The sequence below is a fragment of the Prinia subflava genome, chromosome Z (genome assembly GCF_021018805.1).
Source record: "Prinia subflava isolate CZ2003 ecotype Zambia chromosome Z, Cam_Psub_1.2, whole genome shotgun sequence".
In the NCBI taxonomy this organism is placed as follows: Eukaryota; Metazoa; Chordata; class Aves; order Passeriformes; family Cisticolidae; genus Prinia; species Prinia subflava.
In genome coordinates, this window is record NC_086283.1 from 75,159,346 (window position 1) to 75,174,360 (window position 15,015).

The 15,015-nt window shown below is 34.1% G+C and overlaps 1 protein-coding gene across 7 annotated transcripts in view; it reads right to left on the minus strand.

Annotated features, from left to right (window-relative positions):
• The window catches only part of KDM4C (lysine demethylase 4C), a 268,042-nt gene that overhangs the window by 173,903 nt on the left and 79,124 nt on the right, over positions 1 to 15,015 (minus strand). The gene's annotated exons all lie outside the window — the stretch shown is intronic.

Consider the following 15,015-nt stretch of genomic DNA (forward strand, 5'->3'; position numbering starts at 1 on the left):
ATACAAAAATACTTTAAACATAAAACAAATACAGTTTTTAAATAAAAATACAGGCAACCAAATATAAGTTTTTCCCTCTCAGGTGCCTTTAAGTAATTTCCTAATGAGTTCAGTCATTTTCTGTTATTCAGAAGTAACTTGACAAACTAAAGGAAAACAACTCATTCATATTTTGTAGGTACACAAACAGGTGGCTTTATTAAGAGACACCCTTTATCAAAAAATCTATTTTTCTCAAAACAAACAAACAAACAAACAAACCTCAAGTTTCCTTGAGTTGTGTTATAAGATATGTATTTATCTTACATTATAAACATTACGTATGTCTCCTATGTCTCAATATAGATTTATGCCATTCTCACTTCAGTATTAACCATCACCATCAGCCTTCTCTTCTGGACAAAATGTTAAGTAGTGGCACTACTACACTGTTATGCACAGGCAACGCACACGGCAGCAGTGCTGTAAAAAGGCACTGGGCAAAACAGCAGATGAGGCTGTAGAAGAATGCTGTACATGGAGCAAGTCATGTTGAATACAGCAGCTGCAAATCCTAGGAAGAACTCCAGTGAAACAGCAAAGAGGCAGGTGGAGTGGTGACCAAAGCCAGGCCACACCACAGCTAAGGAGGCAGCCATGGCACCACAGGATATAACCAGGCCTGAGCAAAGTATCTGCATAAATCACAGGAAATTATTATTGAAGAAGAAAAATCTGTGATGAGAGTGTTCGAAATTCAGTGTTCCCTTGTCGACCATATCTCAACAACTATTCCTAGTCAGACTGCTAGGACACCTCAGGAAATACACATATGTTAAGGATGGAGAATGGCTGTAACAGTCAGTGAGCAAAATCTACAAAGACGTGCACACAAATAAAAAAAAATCTGCTTAATTTTTTTGAAAAACACCTTCCCCTCCAACAGAGTCTTGCACTGAGCTTTTCTGTCGTGGGTATAAGTATTAAATTCAATTATTTTGTATCTACTTTTGCTGTCAGCAAAATGTCACTGGAAATGACTGAGTACTACACATGGGTAGAATGGGCCATTTTTGGCATATCCAGTTCATTTCTGGGTTTACAGTTTTACTGGATTCTGCTTCTAATAACATGTCAGTGAAGTCTAGTTTGTTTCACCTCTCAGCTCAACTGATATTTTAAACCATGCTTTCCAGAGGGAATCACAGTAAAGGTAAAGAAAAGACCCACTTTTTCTCCTGGGCTTAAAGCCCCAACTAAACTTATTTTGTAGAGAAAGCAAAAGATCACTAGAGGAGTGGAGTTTCAAATTTAGTATTTCATTCTTAAAACTGCTAGATGGGAAAGAATGCCCCAAAAAGCCCAATTAGTCACAGCAAGTAGTGCACTGGGAATGCATACAGACTGTTCAAAACCTCCTTCGAGGTACACAGCTCTCAACAGTAACTGGCTCCAAACAGAGAAGCACCTTAAGTCTGTTTGAAAATGTCTTCGCACAGTTCCAAAAGGAGGGATTTTTAAATAGGGAGATGGGGGGAGAGGCAATAAATTTTAAAAAGAAACCTTTTGGAAGTTTATGACCCATGAGGATTTTAAGAACTTCCACAAAAGGGGAGGGGGGGGGAGCTGATCACAGCCTAATATAATAAGACCTTTATGAAACTACAGCAAAAAGTTCAGATAAAATAATATAGCTACAAGATTCTGGTGGAACCCAGCTTAAAGATCCTGATTAGAAATTCCATTATTTTTAAAATACTCAGAAAGAAACATGATCTACAACAAGCGAATTTCCACTATTTCTATTGATTATTTTTCTATATAATTCACCCTTTTACTGTAACTATATCCTATTGTTTCAAGGGGGTTGTAACAAACATATGCTCCACTTGTTGACATGCATAGAACTGTTCCTTGAGATTTGCACTAAACTAAATGGCTCTATACTCTCAGACACTGCCAGAAACAAGAGCACAGCCAAGGGGGGCAAAGCTATCTGGACAGAACACAGAGTTGGAGAGGATATAAAGGCACAGCAGGCAGAGAAGCACGCAGCTGCATAACACTACTACAAAAGCGAGAGGGAGGGCAAACCAGCTGGAAATAGAGATTTGGATAAAGGCAGGGAGAAGGTGGAAACGCCTGTGTCACTGAAAAATTGGGGGAGAAATAAGAACAAATGACCTCTGAAACCAGGACCTGGGAGTTACAATGGAGAGAGAGGTGAGGGAGCAAACAGACATGTGTGGGCAAGGCAGGATGGTGTACAGCACACACACAGAGGAGATCAGCAACAGACTGGTCTGTAACCATTGGAATATTGTATTCTCAATACAATAGATTTTTTCTCAACAGAAAAATCAATGTATTTTTCACCAAATCCTCAGAACAGATACAACACGGGACAGAACAAGAATTTTGTAACCATTAGTTTTGCACTTCTTTGCAGACACTACAAAATGTAAAGACAGCACAGTGAAGAATGTTCCAGAAAAATGGGAAATACCACTTTTAAGAAAAGGGCACATCTATCAGAAGAAATCAATTCTTTTCTTTACTCAGTCATGGAGTTCCTGTGTGATGGTATGAAAACCACAGAACAATTTTTCATGAGCATTAGCCAATAAAATATTACAAAAGGAAGCTGCAAAAGTGGCAAGCTACTACATTCACATTTCAAGTCAGCTAACTGTGACTCGAAGTGCTACAAGAAAATACTAAAATTTTAAGCTCAAGTCACTGGCATCTTAAATTAGATACTTTAAGTCTACAAATATTTCAGCCTTTATACATTTTTAGTTTAATGTTCCACAGTTGTAAAATACAGATAGTAGTATGAACTAATCCATAGGAGTACTGTAATTTTAAACTAATTTTTATCAAGCTTACAGATGCAACAGTGAAAGTATTACAAAAAATGTCTAGATGGATTTTTTTTCTGGTACCTGTTTTTAATAGGGAACTATGTCTACACATTATATACTTTGATAAAGGAATATGAAATAAAGGAAACTTTCAAATAGAGTACAGTCTGTGAAAAAAAAATCATCTGCTCATAAACTTAAAGATTATATATTAACATAGCAATGGTGAACTGAAGTTGAACTGAACCCCTAGTTTTGACAGACTAATTCTTCAATACTTGATTTTATAACCTTTCCTGTTCTTTCACACTGAGTTTCTTGATTAGTGTAAGAATGGCCAAGCAAGATGTTAACTGTTCGATTTTAGACTTCTCTAAACAACAAAAAGCACTCAACGTCTTGCTGTTATGCAATCATGTCAAAATACATTATATGTCTGAAGAGCTTAGGCTGACATTTTACAAGCATTTGTCTGTAAAACACTATGTAGTGTTTGGTTTGTTTTTATCAGTATGATAGATTCTTCATGAAAATACCTATTTACGGAAAAAAAACGACAGAAAATTTTAAAAAATGCAAATTAGGCAGCAAATTTTACAGTAAAGCACCTCAACTGAAAAGTAACATCTTACTCCAGCTGAATTGTTATGTTCACTAGAAGAATTATCTTAGCAATGATTTTTAAAGAAATTTAACTCCTTGTGCATACAAGTGTTTTAAAAGCACCTGTATCAAGATGATTACAGATGTAGTCACAGCTGTGACTGCTATCACTCCTTTTGTCAACCAGACAGTTTGACCTTCAGGTTACACCAGATTTCCACAAGAAGGTTTTACAGCTCTAGCATAAGAGTTTTGAAACTTTCTGGAAGCTTCTAGGTCTACCTGGATAAAACATTTGAATGGAAAACCAAAATGCAGGAGAGACATGGTGAAGATTACAAATGTATTCCTAAAAAATCTCCAAGGCTATAAGATCACTAGCTCTCAGAACTGGAGGAGCTCAGGCATGCATAGGAAGAATTTATGCCACAAACAATACACAAAAGCAACAAGGGAAAATCAGTAAAGAATTTAAAACAAAAGAACCGCTACATGCTAATAACCCATACACGGAAGAAGAACATGTGCCAAGCTTTCTTTTTGCTGGAAGATTACATTGGACAAGTGGGATAAATTTTACTAAACAAATACTGTTAAATGTGTGGTCCACACATCATAAAAAGCCCTGCCATTATTTTTAAAAACAGTCTTGAGAGCTATCCTTACAGGCTTTACTTATCTATTTCATTTATGCAACCAATTTGAAAATGTTTGTACCTAAACAGTCTAAACTGCGCCCTAGAGATTATAGGGTCTCTGTAGAGAATGCAGTATATTAATTTATGCACTTCTGTCACAAGTATGGCACTAGAAAAGCTTATCTAATTAACATATATTTCAGCGTCTTTTTAAATGAGATATTTAGTATCTTTGTTTCCAAATATATTTTTTTTCTCATGTGTAAGTATTTTTAGCAATTGCAATGTGTTAAAATTCAGGAACAAAGTGACTGAAATCTAATGCATAATCTGAAGTAAAAAATCTTCCTGAAGATTAATTTTTAGAAGTACTTACACACCTAGATATGCAGGCAGGTATGTTCTGGAGTTTCTGGAAGTATGCACAAGCCTAAATCACAAAAGCTCTCTGCTGTCATTGGCTGAAAGAAGACCTCACCACCCCATCAACAAATAAATATCTTTTCCCGTAATACAAGAGATTGCATTTTCTCTGCACAGCGAATCCACTAGACAGTTGAAAGATGGCTGTGGATTATCATATCAGAGCTTTATGAAAAGTAAACACTGGTTTCCCTAAGGCACCTAAGAAAGACACACTGATAATGTTAAAAATACCACCAAGAAATTTCTAACAATATCAGGTAAGATGATTTTTCTCATCCTACATGCCCTCAAGAACCTTTCTCTTCAACACTCCAATGATAACAATAAAACTTCTTCTAAAATATATAATGAATTTACTCCTGTTATATTTTTATATTTACATAAAAATTAACATTTAATTCTTACACTTAATTTAGCAATTTACTGCAACAGAAAGTAAAACATGGTAAATAATTATAAATGTTAAAAGATCACTGAGCTTCACTTTCCTTTTCCTTTATGCAACATATTTTACACTGTTCAAGAGAACATATTCTGCCTAGAAGCCTGCTTTTTCTCATCACATGTATTTCTCAAAAAAATAACAAGAACTAATATATAAATGATTGGATACTGCTGCTTTTTCATACCTGAACGTTGTTACAAATGAAGCTGAAAGATCCGCAGCACTTCAGCTTTCAAAGAAAAGTAAAATGGATTACCCACATCTTTCCTAGAACTTGAGAAGTCAACCACAGGACCTGGATTTCAATTAAACAGTACTCAAATTGAAATATGAAAATTCTTTTAATACTAAGTGTCTTCTAAAGTCTTAGTGAATCACTTCACATACAATTTTCACAATTATCATAGCAATTAAATAAAACAAAAATTAATTCAAGGAATCTAGTATTTCAGATGAACTCAAATTAGACTGCACTTAATTCTCTTCATCAATATGTTTGAATCCTTAATTTCTCTTCTCTGCTAATATTTTTATTCACATTTAATAAATGTTATTTTTGGTCTGATAGTTTAAGTCATCCATTCCAGGGGAAAAAAAGGGGGGAAAAAATCCAAAATAAAAAAAAGCACCTTCACTAAAGACATACTTTACATTCTATTACCATTTTATTTTTAGAACCTCTCACTGGTTCCATCTATTGAGTAAGTTAATTCTGTTAAATGTAAAACGGAAGCATATTGCATTCCATGGCTAAGAAATACACCTTAGGAAAGACATCCACTTTCCACTTCTCCTATCTCTTCAGCATTACTTTTCATTTTGTTTGCTTTCTAGTAAACATCTCCTTTCTTGGATGCTGTAACATAACTCCTCAAAATAGCATTTTCATTACCAGCAGCACCACTAGAGCTTGTCAACATGCTCATCTTTATGAGTTTTCTTCACATATTACCTCGTTCCAGCAATTTCTATCAACAAATCAGCAAATGTGTTCCCTTTTTTCTACCAATGTAGAATTCTTTCTGTGGAAATGACAGCTGTTACAACTCCTCTGTGCAAATTTGCACAAGAACGTGCAGGCAAAAGTTTTACTGGTTGTTTCATGGTTCAGCAAATAATGTTTTCCACAAAAACGTTTTATACCAGTAAACTTGGACTAAACAAAGCCACTCAGTACAAATGTGACACTTAGATTAAAAAACTCATTCCTAGGTCTTCTCCATTGTTACACTAAATAGTTGTTTCTGTTCCTTAGGATTAATTTATTAAATGTTACTGACAAAAAGGCAGTATTTTCTCATTGTTTTAAGTTACACTAAAGAAATCTTCCCAGTTTTAACTGGGTGTCTTGAAATTTAAGAAAGGTATTTCTCTTTTTAAGAAATGCAAACAAAGCAGTTCAAAAATTATTTTAATCTAAAATACATACTAAGCTTTAGCAGCTATGGTAATAGCTGATTTGGCAAATTGCAGATAGAACTCATATCTTATTGCTTGATGGCAAATAATGATTTGTGAAAAGGTCTCTTTCACCTCATCACAGCATGAATGACAAAATACGAATTAAGCAGAGCAAGGAAAGAAAAAAAACAGTGCCAGAATAAAGTAAAAATGCTTTCAATTATTCACAGAGACATAATGCGGTTCTTTATGATCAAGGAGCAGTCATGGAGAAAACAAAAGAACAAGACTTTCAAACACAGTAATGTAATGAACTTCAACAAGCTCGTAGTCTACGCAGTGCACAAAGCAAATGGACAGAGAAAAGTATGCAGAATTCCAGCCTGAGCCACTAACACTGCTATATAAACAGAGCATGCAAATTTTCTTAAACATTTATTAAAACTGAAGTTGCCCATGCACATAAACACTTCTGTCACAGAAAGATATAGAATAAAATAAAAATCCCAACCTACTTTCCTACAATTATGGCCTTTTAAAGAAAGAATTCTTCCCAGACCACTTTCCCTTGTTATTTCCTCTCTATTCACTGTTCCCCACATTTTTCTCATTATCTCTGTTCCCCTACCTTTTGCATCTATTGCTTTGTAGTTACTATTCTCTTTTCTTGTTCTTTAATTTTTTCTACTGCTGCTAAAACTATGTTGCAAAGAGGAAAACGCAAGAAATGCACCAGGAAACTTCATGCAGCAAACAGGGCTCTGGGTCCAGTGCCATTCACCGATCCGAGTGTTATCTTCTGGCTGTGCACAACCTCTCAGTTACAGGATATTTTGCACACAGGATGTCAAACTGCAGGGGCACTTCAGAAGACACACTGTGTATTCACACAGTTCTCAGCCTGGTTGAAAGCTGCGTATCCTACAGCCATAGAGATAAACACATGTGCCGAATATCGCTATTTGTGATACGACTGCTAGGAGTATGACCTATTCATGGGTATGGTCACTCACCACCAAGGTACAAGCAATAAGCCCCTTTCTCCATGCCGGTCTCACCAGGCTAGTGTCTCAGACAAGGACACTTTGTGTGAAACGCAGGAGCTCAGACGCCCCCAGCAAAGCCCTCAAGGAAGCTACCACAGGCACACCTTCCATAAAAAAACAATGAAAGGAATCTTATTTCCAACATTCTATAACCAGTCTAAGACCCACTTGAACTTAGAGCAAAGATGGCAATGATGTCCAGAAATCAGACAGGTCATATAAACCAGGGCGCCACTGTCAATAAAGGCTGGTAGAGGTGCACAACGGACACAATTAAAAGAAGTACACTTTAATTACTAAGTAAAAAGCTTTGCCAAAGAAATGCTGAATGAGGCATTCAGTATTTCTGCTCTTCTTATAGGTGTCAGAAGTTGAGGAACACACTTTGTATGAGCTATGCCATGGGCATCAGCTATCTTAGAAAAGAGAGAAAGTGCATTCAATTAGAGGTGAAGTAGTTCGAACAACCCACTTCTTCTCCCTCCAACCCCTTTGAGAGATTTTACTGAAGAAAAAAACCCCATATTGGACATGTTTACAGAATGGATATTTTTTAACTAAAATAACAGTTTCCATAACTTAGGCCACTAAACGCCCCCCCATCAAGAACTTTCTTCATTTATGACACACAAAGGCTAAAAATTACATGTACACAAGCTAATTCTAATCTACATTGCAAAGAATTAAATGAGAGTTCACAGGTTTTGGAAGATGATTGAGATTTGGTAGCAAAGTTTTAAGCTTAATATAAAATCACAAAGGAAGTGCTATCTGTGTCTCAAATTCATTCCTAAGTAAAATATCTACCCACAATTAGTCTAGGAAACTCTAAAATAGAAGATTTAATAGCTCAAGACACAAATCACACCAAACTGACTGAACTCTAACATGGGCTCCCTGTATTGCAGACTTCCCATATAAGTTTTACCTAAACACGAAGAATTAAAAAGTAAAGACAGTATGCGGGCACACAGCACCAAGCACATGAAATTCAAAGATGGATAGCAAATCATCAACATCATTTTTCTGCAGCTTGGGACATACTCTTAAGGAATAACCATATTGCCTAAACAGTTTCTGGAAAGTGATCAACATTTTGACTTGCATTATCAGAAAAAAGTTTAAAACTGTTCCTTGAAATACAGTGTATGTGGAAGATCTTACAATCTCAAAAGAGTATCTTCAATTTTTAATATATTTTACCTTCAGCAGGACAGTAATAAAATGATACAAGTAGGTTCTACTTAGTGAACATTTTCAATCATTATTCACTATGTTATTTTGAGTAAAGTACACACTCAAAGGTGTGTAAATACAAATTTGAAGTTAAGCTTGGTTGATACATCATAAAGTTCCTAATTTAAAAAAAATACAAGATACTGGCATATCTCCTTTTGATTAATCTTAAACACAGCAATGGGCTAAAGGTCACTGTAGTGAATTTCTTTGCAAACATTTGAATTCCCTTTCCACACGAACAAATGTTTTAAAATAATACCAAATAAGTTATTAAGACTTATAACAAAGTCTGGTTTCAATGAAAATGAAACTTTGTTCAGATTTTTCTTCCAACACTTCCTTTGTTTGTTTCAAATAAATTTACTAGTTGGCCTCATCTCTCCTATGTATTATCATAGCAAAATAAAGACTGTCTATTTTCCGCCAAGTATCTGCTTCTATAAGAGCAATGATTTTATTAAAAAATGCCAAGGAACCCAGCAGTGCTGAGATTACTCCCATTAAGACAGCAAAACTGAAGGGAAAAAAGGAGACATCTGACTATAGCCTCAGAGAACATGCACCAAATAGCATTTTCTTAACATGCTCTAATAGATCCAGGCAGAGAAGAGAATTTGATTTGGAAATGAATTATCAGCTGTCACAAAACATGGATATCATTAAAATGAGAAAATATGACAAACATGATACAACCTATCCGGTTTTAAGCTTAAATCTAAAGTAATACCAAATTAATAGTCAAAAACAGTTAAAATTATGTCAAGATAAAAGTTCAAATATAACTTTTTTTTTTTTAGCAATTCTACAAGTAGAAACATGAAAAAACCATAAATTCATATTCACTTTTGTCCTGCAATTTCCATCATCTGTACTTTTGGTAACAGACAAAGAAGTTTGAAACATATTAAATAACTGCATTTTAAGAATAGAGTAAAAATCCACATATAAAACTCCTCTAAAAAAAAATCAAATGGAAGTCCAATCTGAAAACTAGTATGTCAATGATATTATAGAAAGCAGAAACCCTGGTGCAAAAACAAGTGTGAAATCTCACTACAAAAAAATTCTATAGTCTCTTCCCGACTTTGGGAATACCATGTTCCAACTCAGTGAAAACAGACTTTGCACAGGCCTTCATTTTTTTGCCTGTGTGGGGCATAAGATTTCATTTAATTTTAGGAGGAATTCTGGATTAAACATCCTCATTCATATTGCAGCTCCTTCATGCTGCTGGCATGAAACTGGCAATGGACTGCTGTATTCCTCTCATTAGTCACCATAATGCCTCTTTCTGGGAATCTGTACAATACAGATACATAGCTACAGGTCCGCCTTCCATTCCATTCAAGTACATGCCAAAAATCTGTATACCAAATTACTCTGTACGTATCAGACCAGAAACCAGCATTAAGGACCGGAATATAGAAGAATATAGAATATAATAGGTATCCAAAAGCACTCCATGCAGAAAATGCAGCTTTTTGACAGAGGATCCCTAAGACCAAGGTGCAGTAGGAGAACTGATACTTACCGCCCAAGTACTCTTCTTCTCTATGCAGAAAATAGGTAAAGGTAATTCCCCTCACCCTATTTTGTACAAGCTTCTTTTCAAAAACCTTCCTTTTCTCCTCCTCAGCAACATATAAGGAATTCAATTCATGTTTCACCTTCCTTTAAGAAACTATTTAATATAGAATCATTAGGACACTGAAATCTACAAATATGTCACACATCTAGTGTGTCTCAGCTTGCACATATATTCAGTAAAGTACAAAAGCAGCACAGATGTGCAAATGAGTATATGCAGAGAAATACAAACCAGCACAAGATGAATCAAGACTGTCAATTATGTGAGAACTAAATGTTAATTTTCTTTAAGATTACTTCCTACCCCAACTTATTTCAAGGCAAGAGGGGAAGAAGGAATGTATCGTTTAGGATGGTAACCAAAAGGAGTTATTCAAGCACCTTAACTCTTCAAAGAAAACATGTATTTCAAAATGTATATTCTGCACCTGAACAGGTGAAGAGAAATTTTCATCTTCATTTGAGTGTCCAAAAGCATAGCTGATCAAGTGCTAGGTTCAAATTGCAAACCTCCTCATAAGAGCCAGGTGTCACAAGTGTTGTCACCTAAACAAGCCATATTCCCAACAGCCTTTTGAGTTACATAATCAAGACAAAATTCATTCAGTAGTTTTGAGATCAGACAACTAATGCAGAACAAATAAATTTAAAATGTTCCTATTACTTCTGTAAGAAAAAAAATCTGAAACAATGCTTTCAAGAAAGCCAACAAAAAAAAATAGAGTATGGGGACAGGGAAAAAAAGGAGACAGGAGGAGGAGACTCACAAAAAAAATCCCAAAAACAAAATAAAAACACAAAGCAAACAAACAAACAAGAAAACCAACAGAATCCCTGTTCTTCTCTTTGCTACCAATAGTTCTAAACACAAATGTTCCACATGCTGGGCATGAAAGATTTTATCATAATAATCTATGCCATCCCATGAACACAGAAAATAAAAGAAGTGATACTTATTATATACCTCCACTTATCGCCAAAGTCCAAGAAATTACCACAAAATAAAAAAAAATCACCACAAAAAACCCCACACTTGGAGGTGTGTTTTCCATTCTCTTGCATTCAGAGTGCATAAACACAAGTTTGATTATACAAATAGCTAAATGAAGTTCAAGACATGATGTTAAAAAAAAACAAACAACAAACCTAATCATTTACATTACTAGTTTAGGAAAGAAGAAAAGAAAAGAAAAGAAAAGAAAAGAAAAGAAAAGAAAAGAAAAGAAAAGAAAAGAAAAGAAAAGAAAAGAAAAGAAAAGAAAAGAAAAGAAAAGAAAAGAAAAGAAAAGAAAAGAAAAGAAAAGAAAAGAAAAGAAAAGAAAAGAAAAGAAAAGAAAAGAAAAGAAAAGAAAAGAAAAGAAAAGAAAAGAAAAGAAAAGAAAAGAAAAGAAAAGAAAAGAAAAGAAAAGAAAAGAAAAGAAAAGAAAAGAAAAGAAAAGAAAAGAAAAGAAAAGAAAAGAAAAGAAAAGAAAAGAAAAGAAAAGAAAAGAAAAGAAAAGAAAGTAAAATAAAATAAAATATAAAATTTTTTAAAATAAAATAAAATATAAAATAAATTATAAAATAAAATAAAATAAAATAAAGTAAAATCTTATGCAATAAACAGATCAAAATATATTTTTAACAAAAAGCTTATCACATCATTACTTCAGTTTAAAGGTAGGTTCGAAGACACGATCAGAGTAGAATTCTATAGATACATTTGTTCATGACTAACAACTTCCTTCACAAATCATATTTTCCAATACTATAAAATGTCTACTGCCAAGACAGAGGGAACTAAGGCAGTGTTTTGAAAGTTTACCTAGTACATTATCACTGAAGAACATCTATACTGAATTCCTTAGCCACCAATCACCATGTTAAATAAAATGCCTGGGTACTTTGTATTTTAATGGAAATGTACTTAATAAATATAGTTACAACTCAACTTGTTCTACAGACTTCAAAATACAGCTCTTTTCTAATTTGTTCAATATCACATATAAATTATAGAACAGTGGTGTCATACACATTTGATTATTCACATTTTAATAACAAGGATGTTTTGAACATCAAAATTTATAGGGAATTGTCCTTTGTCTTTGAGCATGGCACAATTCCAAGAGTCTGAAGCCAGGGTAGTATGATAACTTATCTATTTATTACATTTCAAGACATTATTCTCTACCAAGACACAGGAAATTTTCACATACACGTGCTGGGCTATATCACTGAGATTAACTATGGTTTAGCTCTGAAAGTCACCCAGTTTATTGTGCCAGCTTCTTCTTCTTTCCCACTTAACCCTGTTAAAATGGATAACAAAATCACCAACTGGAGATTAAAACTGTCTTTACATTCCCTGCAATTAATGATTTTTTTAGAAATTAATCTTTTTAGCATAAAGGAAAAGTCTAAGCTTTAGAACAGTGATTTTTAAACTATTTATCTTACACGTTGCCAGTTACATTTGCATAGATACTGTGTTCTTTTCAACCATCGAACAATGTTTTATTTAATTAACCATTAGTGTATGTTGCAAGATACAACCATACAATCAGTACTGTATTTATGCATGAAAATCCTGCAGGATTTTCTAAATAAATGTTTAAAGCTATAATAATTATTACTTGCATTTATGTATCCCAGCCTAAAACTTCAATACCTGCTGATGCTGATTTCAATTTATTCCCATTCTGCATCAGCATGAAAGTGTAAAAGACTCAATGAGCTAACCAAATTCTATAATTAGGGGCAGATCTGGAGCTGGAACACAAGCACAAAGACCTGTGCAAAAAAACTGAATGCAAAAGTTGTATTATATCAAATATATATATTCTTTATTATCTGTTTTGCCCTTTCTATTTACATGCAGTACCTAAAGGAGTTCTATTGTTATTTTCAATTTAAATATTAAGCTTAAAGAGAGGCAAATTAATCTTCAAAACAATTTTAGTAATAGAGGAAGACCAGCATTATTCAACGCATTTCAAACAAAAGTAAAGAGAGGGATGCTACTGCCTAAGGTCATTCAGCGAGCCAAGGGCAGAGCTGGAGCTAGAATACAAAATATTTTAATCCTAGCCTCGTGTTTTAACACTGGTAAATGCTGTCTGTCCCAGGCTGTTAGCGGGAATTGTATTTATGTTCTGACAGTAAAGTAGTCTCATTGAATGTTTGATGCCCAAAGGACAAGATGAAAAACAAAAACCCATATGTCTCAAGTCTTTCTGAATATGCCTCAAGAGTATTAGAAATGGGAAAGCAGATTTTCCACAATAAAAAAGGCACACATGAACACCCATTTTAGGATTCCTGACATGTCCTGAAAGAACTAAATGGAAATTTAAATGGCAACATAAAAATCAAAGAACTATCATAATATATTAGTATTAACATGATGTACACTAAAAGGTTATGATACACATGCTTCCTAAGTAGTGTAAAGCCTCATCTTACCACTCCAGCCATAAAACAAGACTCTTCTTCTAACATACGGAATGAATGAATTCAGATTAAGGCCTAAATCTAGTTTTTCTTCATTATTGCGGCACAGCGTCTCACTCCACCCAATTTACAACATATGTACTAAGAGTCTATCAAGTACTACAAGTTCTTCCTAAGGGATTTAATCCAACAATAAAATCGCAATAGATGTAAAAAGCATCCCAAGGTTTGCATGAAACTGTCCAAAGGGAAAAAATACATACGTCCCAGAACAAATAAACAAAAGTACACAAAGGAAAAGAAAACAAACAAGTAACAAGCCACTGAAATGGCACAAGAATTAATTGCTAAGGGCATACCAGGTAACCCAGTGGAAAAGTGAAAAAGCATTTTGCTATCTCCATAAAGTTGGGTATTTTCTGCCTGCTTATGAACTCAGGGAGCACATCCCACAGAGTACAACTATCAGGAAGTTTATATAGGCTTCTGAAAGTGCAGAACGAATACTAATACTACAGCTCATTGCTTTTTCATCATGAGTTCACATATTTTCTCAGGATTTACAAGTAGGTGCTCCCTTAGTTAAAATTAGAAATAAAAAGATCAACAAATTAAATCCTTTCAAGGAAATGTATGAAGTTATACTGCCCTCTGCTGATGAACAGCTAAAACTGGATATAAAATCAGAGCTTGTGCTCCAGTACAAATATGAGTAAAATCTGTTACCAGAACTCAAATATTTGTTTTGTTATTATATAATTCCAAGACATCCCAAATTTTTGTTTTACAAAGAATTGTCAAAAAAAAAAGTATAAAAAAAATCTCAAGACAAGAAAATATGTAAATGTTAAGGGTTCCTTCCAAGAGTTGAAAAATAAACTTTGCTGATTTCGTGTTACTTTAAGACAGATTTGCCAGTATGATCTCACTTTAAATTAATCACTATATGAAAATAGTAATTCCATTCAAATTGTTCACCATTTTTTCCTTCAAATGATCAAGAAATTACTTTTAATTTATTAAAAAGGAAACCAATCTTCTCCACACTGACCTTAAAAGGCTGATTTTAAAATGGAACAATAAAGAAGCAGTTAGGAAAGAACCTTATTTTCAGTCTATACAGACTGATGATAGAATACAGTTACTTAAACTACAGATCAACCAGTATGCTATTATATAGCCTACAGATATTATTTTGGTTAAGCAGATTTACATTTATAATATTTTAATCAGTAGTTAGAAGAAATCCTTGCTACCTTTTTAAATTGTTGGGGTGTTTTTTTACACACAGTACATCTTACTGCTGGTACTGCTAATGCTTCACTAACACCTGCTGGAGACAGAGAGAACTGTGAGCC